We start from the raw sequence: 7,749 nt of genomic DNA, 5'->3' as shown, positions 1-7,749 counted from the left end.
AAGGGTGTCTGTAGTGTAAGCTGTGAATTTTTCCCAGTATGCAATGGAGTGGAGTTGGGGACGGTAGAGGGAGGGGGGGGGGGCGCTATTGTTGGTAGATCGGTGGAGACATGTTCGGTGACCACGTTCCAATTGGGGTTTTCAAAGTATTTTCGTAAAATACGAGCAAGTGGCGTAGGTGGTGGATCGGTAAACCAAGAATTAATAAGCAAGGGTAGATGGTCTGAGGTAATCGATGTGCCTAAGTAACAGTACGTGTGGCTCGAAGAACAGTACGGGCGATTCCGTACATAGAATATGTCAATAATGGAGGTGGAGGCGCGATGGTTTTCACCACAGTGGCGACAGGTAGGGATGCGAGAAGTTGACGAAGGGTTAAGTACGCTAAGGTACAATCCATATACCATTAAACAATGGATTTGACATTACAGTTGGATTAAATAGCCGATCAAAAATTAATAAACAGAAACATTTAACGCGAGCAATAAAAAAGGATTTAATAATAATAATAATAATAAAGCCATCAATGCATTTGCAATACCAGTACTGACATACTCATTTGGCATAATAAAATGGACACCTACCGAATTAGAAAGCATTAATATTCTGACTAGAACACAATTAACCAAACACAGAAAACACCATCCAAACTCCTGCAAAGAAAGAATAACAATAGAAAGACAGAATGGTGGAAGAGGACTGATCGACATTCACAAGTTACATTTAAAACAAATAAAAACTCTTAGAGAATATTTTCACAACAAACATACATCGCTACATACAGCAATTACATCTGCAGACAAGAACTACACACCACTTAACCTATCAGACCACCAAGAGAGACAACCATCAAAACATGTTCAAACACAGCAAGAGAAACTAGAGAACTGGGCTCAGAAGAATTTACATGGAAGACATATACACATTATTAACAATGAACAAATAAACAAACAGGATTCGTACAGCTGGTTACAACAAGGCCAATTATTCCCTGAGACAGAAGGCCTTATCTTGGCAATCCAAGATCAAGTCATAGCTACCAGAAACTACCAAAAATATATAATCAAGAATACGGAATACAATAACGACTCGTGTAGGAAATGTCACCAACACCCTGAAACAATTGACCACATAATTGGAGGATGTAAAATACTAGCTGGCACTGCATACACAGATAGACACAATATAGCAGCCAAGATTATAATAGCCATCAAATACAATCTTATTACAGAACACACACCATATTACAATTACACACCAATCACCATACTTGAAAACACTAATTACAAACTATACTACGATATCACAATTCACACAGATAAAACTGTAATATGTAATAGACCAGACATAACATTACAGGATAAAAATCAAAATATTACCTACCTGATAGACGTTGCCATACCAATAGATGTAAATACAGTAAAGAAATACGCAGACAAAATTGAAAAATATACAGAACTAGCAATAGAAGTAGAGAGAATATGGAGGCAAAAGCAAGTACATATAATACCATTCATAATATCAACAACAGGAATCACACACAAAACATTTAAACAACATTTACAACAACTTGATCTAGATACATACACTCATCATCACATTCAGAAGGCAGTCATACTCAAAACCTGCAGCATCACGAGAACTTTCCTCAGAAATAACTAGCCAGACTTGACAATAGTCCGTTTGGCTAGGATTAGAACCGGCAAGACCGAGAAAATCAAATAATAATAATAATAATACTTTATTGGTGTAGTTGTTCAGCTTGGATCCGGGAGCTTTGATGTTATACTTTGCTTTTAGGGCTCTAATGGGTTCTTTCGCTTCCTCTTTTGCTTTTTTGATGATCTTATCAAGATTAGTCCCTCTGGTAACAAGAATTGTGATTAACCTTCTGAGATCTTGTTTAAATGCTTCGGGGTCAGGTTCCTTGTTGCTAATTATTTATTATCCTGGCGGAGACCAGCTGTAAGCTGTTTTTCCCAACCAGCAGAATTACAATTTTCTCGAAAATACTGATTGAAAATAACAAACATTAAAAAAAAGGTATACTATTTCAATAACTTGAGTTGTACGAGACTACATGAAAAGAAAATAAATGAAATCTTAGAAGAAGACGACAGATTGACAAAAATGACAAAATTTCTCCACGTGTGTACATATCTAAAAGAAGTATATAGAAGAATACATATAGAAAGATTAGGTAACAGAAACTTGCTATACTTAAAGGTCTAATTATTATTCATTGTAAATAATACTTTTTACTGTGCGTCTAAATTGATAGATATTCAATGATTTGTATTCATCAGGCAGCCTATTGTACAAACATGCAGACATGTAGGTAAACGAAGATTTGTAGCTTTGCAATCGATGTGCAGGTATTTGAATATAGTTTGTATTTCTGAGTTGACGATCATGTAAATCTTTCCGAAAACGTATTTTGGACTGTAAGTATGGGGGCACGCCCGATCTTATAATTTTGTGAATTAAACACAAATAGTGTAGGTATAGTCCTCCTATCGTTCATTCGGTAAAGATTCAATTGCTTGAGATGGGGTGTGATATGTTCTTGCCTATTTACGTTACTTACATAACGTACGCATGCGTTTTGAACTTTTTGGATTCTGTACGAGTCTGAATTTTTTAAACAAGGACCATACACAACATCACAATAATCAAATAGGGACAACACAAGGGAATTAACAAGTTTACGTTTGACAGAAAGTGAAAGAATATTTTTATATTTATAAAGACAACGAAGCCGACCATACGCGGATTGTATCAACTTACTTACATGCGGGGTGAAAGTCAGATTTTCGTCCAGTATCAGACCCAAGTTTTTGTGAACGGTTTTAAAGTTTATTACGTTGCTATCAATATGTACATCAGTTAGTGAAGAACTAATTCCCCCAAGCAAATGTTTCTTACCGATTAGCATTCCTACAGTTTTAGATGGATTTAGAATAAGAGAGTTGTTACTTGACCATTCAGATATGCGATGCAGATCTTCATTAATTAAGGCAGCTGTATTTGAAAGCTGATGTGGATAAAACGAATAATAAATTTGATTATCGTCTGCATAACTGTGGTACCGACCGTGGTGTACACATCTACCGAAGTCGAAAGTAAACAGGGAGAAGAGAAGTGGCCCTAAAATTGACCCTTGTGGAACTCCAGTAAATACTTGCATGGAAGACAGTTTATAACTAAAGAACTTACCTTGATTGATAACGGAACCGGTTGTTATGCGCTTACTCCTACAGTAAACAGGAAAAGAATAAAGATTTTCGTTGCGGTTACGAGGCCACTAATGGGTTCAATCTAGAGACAATACCTACCTGCAACAAAAAGATATGAATATACTGACCTCTTCAATGTTAATCCTTGCCTTATCTAATAATCAAAGTTGCTAATATATTAATCTGTGGCTATTATAGTTAGTGAAACCGGGTGTATAAGAAATATCATCAACCACAAGACACTTTGATTACTGTGTTGTATCTTAAATAAACATTATGTTGTAAGCTTTTTGTTCAATAACGTGCGACAATAGATTTAACATTAAATGTCAGTTTGTCGCAATGTTGGCGAACAGCTTAGTACTCGCAGTAGAATAAAGAAACAAATTCTATTATCATCCACATAAAAGTAGATGGATGCACAGCACAAGAAAAGGTAATTTAGTCATTAAAAGTACAAGAAGATTCCTCTGAACATTAAAGTTTGTAGAAACGCTATTATTTTTGAACCGTTCTTAAAGGAAGTAAACAGTATCTTTACTTTTTATATTCGGTTGTTTAAACTGTCTGCAACTTCCTTTGTGCACTGATCCTCACGGATTTGAGAAAAGCAAAACTAATTTAAAGTGGCGTAGTTTTGTTATTTTGTTTAGGGAGTTGCTGAAAAGATTCCTATTGTGACACTTAATACGTTTCTTTGCCATTGCGTTACGGTATACACTGAAGAGGATATTTCTAGCTAAAATACACAGTTATATGTGTTACCTTTTAAAAATGTTGCGGTGATGTAAGATTTGCTGCATGATTTTTGTCAAATAACAACATATTTATTTGTCTTTAGAGGAACATTACTTTTAACTTATATCCAAAAGCGTGAACATTAAATTTAAAATCCTAATGATAGTATACGGATGTAGTGCAATTTCAGACTATTCCATTGTATCGTACTTTCAAGTTGATGATATTCAAATACCTCCAAGGGTTTAGAGAAATCTAATTATCATATTTCCGTTTGTTCCCGTCGTAAATAAGTGCTGCATGTCGTTACTAGAAGTTCTAAAAATGGATTTTACTTTGTTTCAGTTACGCCCCTTGCAATTTTTCCAAATTAATGATATTACCAGCAGAACGCAACGATTTCAAAACAACTTGGGGGACAATTCGCGAACCCCTTTTTAGGAGATTTTTTTGGAAGAAAAAAATACCCTTATGATGGTTTTGTCCGTCCCCCACATTCGACCTAATAGGATGAGTAGTAAAGGAGATATGATGTAAGTTAGAGAACGTATAGGGTCGTATGAGGGTACTCACAAAAGGAAAAGGGAAAATCTGGACACATCCGCTTCTCTTTATTTTTACTATTATTTTGAATTTAAATTTTAAGGGTAAGGTAAGATTCAATGAAATCGTTTGATTTATATTTATATTTTTCAAATTTGGTGCCGTTTTATACTTTTCCTGTGTGTGTAGTTTTTTTAAACAGCGCCACCTACTACTTTCTAATAATGAATGCAGTATATAGGCTGTTTCACCGTTACCTAAAAGTATTCAGACTCCCACTAATAATTTAAATCTGAAAATTACATACAAACACAGTTTTACATGATCTATCGAAAGAAAATATTATCATGATCGTTTCACTTCCGGTTTTACCGGATGTGGGCAGTAACTTTCTTATTTTAAATAGAACACCCTATATTTTATTGCATTTTCGAAATCTACATGAAAATCTACCTCATTTCATACCACATTTTCCTATAACACCACCAAAGGTTTTCAAGTTATCCAAGATTTTGCAAAATTTTTGACGTTTCGACTGCTTTTCTTTAGGGCATTGGTCCCTGTAGCTATTCCGTTGACTTGAATTTCAAAAAGTCTTCCATAATCAACAATACTATTGATATTGATAATGATTTAAATTTTGATCGCCCTTCTACAGGGTGTTTTGGATCTAATGGTCAATTTTAATAACTTCAACCTTAAAAAGTTGATTTTTTCAAATGTCGAAAAAAATTCATATTATGACCTAACTGCTGTTTAGTCACTTTACCTGAAAATATTTGGAGAATAAATCTTTTATTACTAACATTTTACGCAAACTACGGTTTTGTAGAAAATCTACATCAGAAACCTTCATATTAACCAATTCGTCTGTTTTGCATGCACCAGATATTCCGATTATGAGACCGACCTAAAAATGAATAATGATAAATATGAGGCAATAAAATGGCATTACTACTTCACAAGTTATGGAGGTAATGAATGGTTACAATTACAACACTATGGCAAATTAATTGTATGTTTACTTTGTAATGTAAAAATTCCATAGGGGCCTCTTTTAGAAACTGATAAATCTGCTCTTTTGTTAAGACCTCTGGTTTTTTAGGTTTGTAGCCAACATTTTGTTTTTTAATAAAGGCGCTCAACTTGTAAAATTTTGTAATATCTACCTTTTCATTCAGATGTAATGTTGATCGCAACATTGAATAGGTCGCCCATAACGTGGAGTAGGCAAGTAAAACATTTTCAGAGCCTAGGTTGGTTACACCCTTTCCTACACACCACTGTTTATAAAAGTGAAAAATTTACTCGTAACGTTTCTTGCTTTTCTGGGAGAGTACATTTTTATTGCACTTTCCGCAATTTCCCTTATTTCATGGGGTGCAGATCAAAATTCGGACATTTTTAAAGTCTAGTGTAACTTTGAATAGTAATTATAATATCCAAATCTGTTTCTCGGCAATGCTTTTAACAAGAGCAATCCTTTACAGAGGGCGAGAGATATTGAGGTGACCCTCTTATCTAAAACGCACTGTATTATTTGAGAATTACTCAATCCCCTAAAGTTTCGTTTTGTTTCGCCAAAGGGCCTCTTAATTACAGTGACTTTATAAAGAGAGTGGCGAGAATGGAAGCACGTCCGCCATGTTGTGGCAAATTCATACACACAACCCTTCATTATACGGTGTTTATAATTAATGATAGAAGGCACCCCGATAATGAATTTAAAAAAATTACAAATTACTACTGGAATACTTTAATAATTGAAGATATTCAACACAGCTAAACATTGTAATGATATCTAACCATATCTAGACTGAGATTGTTCGGAATTTTAGCTACTATAGGGAACAAATGAAAATGCTTCATGCAGACCAAATGGTTCTCGCATACAGGAAACCTCACCAGGCCCGGACAGCTAAGGATTGACAGATTCGGTGGGTGGTGGTACATGGCCGTTCTTCGTTGGTCAGGAGATTTGTCTAGTTATTTCCGATAACGAATGAGACCTATCCTGCTGCGTATGTCTAATTTAATTTGTGCTTTGCTATTATTTTTTTACTTTAATTTCTATGTAACCACGTCATTTGATAATTTAAATTCTTACTTTTTAACTACTCTCTTGTGTTTGTCCGTAATTATTTGTTAACTGTTGGGCAATAAATTATTATTACTTATTAAAAAAAGTCATTTCTTTTGCCCGGTGTGTGTGTATTGATTAAGAATTTCAAATTTACTAGGTACCTCTAGTGCAATAAACTACAAACTGTAACTAAGTGCAGCGTATTACTTTTCAAATTAAATCATAATATCTATATGTATCTCCTAGCTTGAATCCTTTGATTATGTTCAGTTCACGTTTTCGGAAACAAAAAGCTGGCAACCTCAGTATCGCGGTATCATAAACAAAAAAATTACGTGTATAATCTTTGTGATTTAAATGTTTGTTCGTGAAATGATTTGTTAAGCATCTTACGTGTTAATTTTTAAATATAAATTAAGCGTTACTTTCTGCAAATAATTAATGTTCAAATTTTATTATGATTGTCTCCCACTTCCATTTTATGGAAGGTTGGTCGTCTCGCGTACATATTTTCCTTTTGGAGAGTCCTTGTTACATAGCACATCCTTTATTAGGTACCTACTTATTATTTCTTTATTAAATAGCTCTGGTTTAACTACAGCAAATCACTTCATTGGGAACGTTCGCTACAATGCGACTAAGCTCCTTAAAAAGTCCTAATTGGGTTAATATTTTATACACATTCCCAGTATAAAACCAGGAGCACTATACATAGCGCTAATTAAAGAACATTACGTTCTTTACAAGTAGGTGAGCTGAAGCTTTAGTAAAACTCGGGGAAAGGAACTTTCGTAGTACTTGGAAAGTGTCACTGCAGATATAATTGCGTAACTGTGACGTGTGAAATTCCGTTCTAATTTATGCGCATTCAAGCCCACAAAGAAAAATAGTATTCCTAATATAAAATTAATTTCGAAACCAATTCGGTTAATTCAATTTGAGTACCCTAAGAAAATATTGATCATTCCATTAAATCTAACAATGAAAGTGATGAGGCAAGTTCGAGTAATGAAAAGCAGTCCATTTCTGATAATAATTAATTACCGAGACCCTCCCTTTAAATCTCCTCTGCTTTCGTCGAGATGAAAAGTAATTGATTGGTGTGGTATAAATAATAACTGAAGGCACCTGTTGCAATACCTTGAGGAA

This window comes from Photinus pyralis, unplaced genomic scaffold (assembly GCF_008802855.1).
Source record: "Photinus pyralis isolate 1611_PpyrPB1 unplaced genomic scaffold, Ppyr1.3 Ppyr1.4_LG1, whole genome shotgun sequence".
NCBI lineage: Eukaryota > Metazoa > Arthropoda > Insecta > Coleoptera > Lampyridae > Photinus > Photinus pyralis.
Note: the sequence above shows the minus strand (reverse complement) of the source record.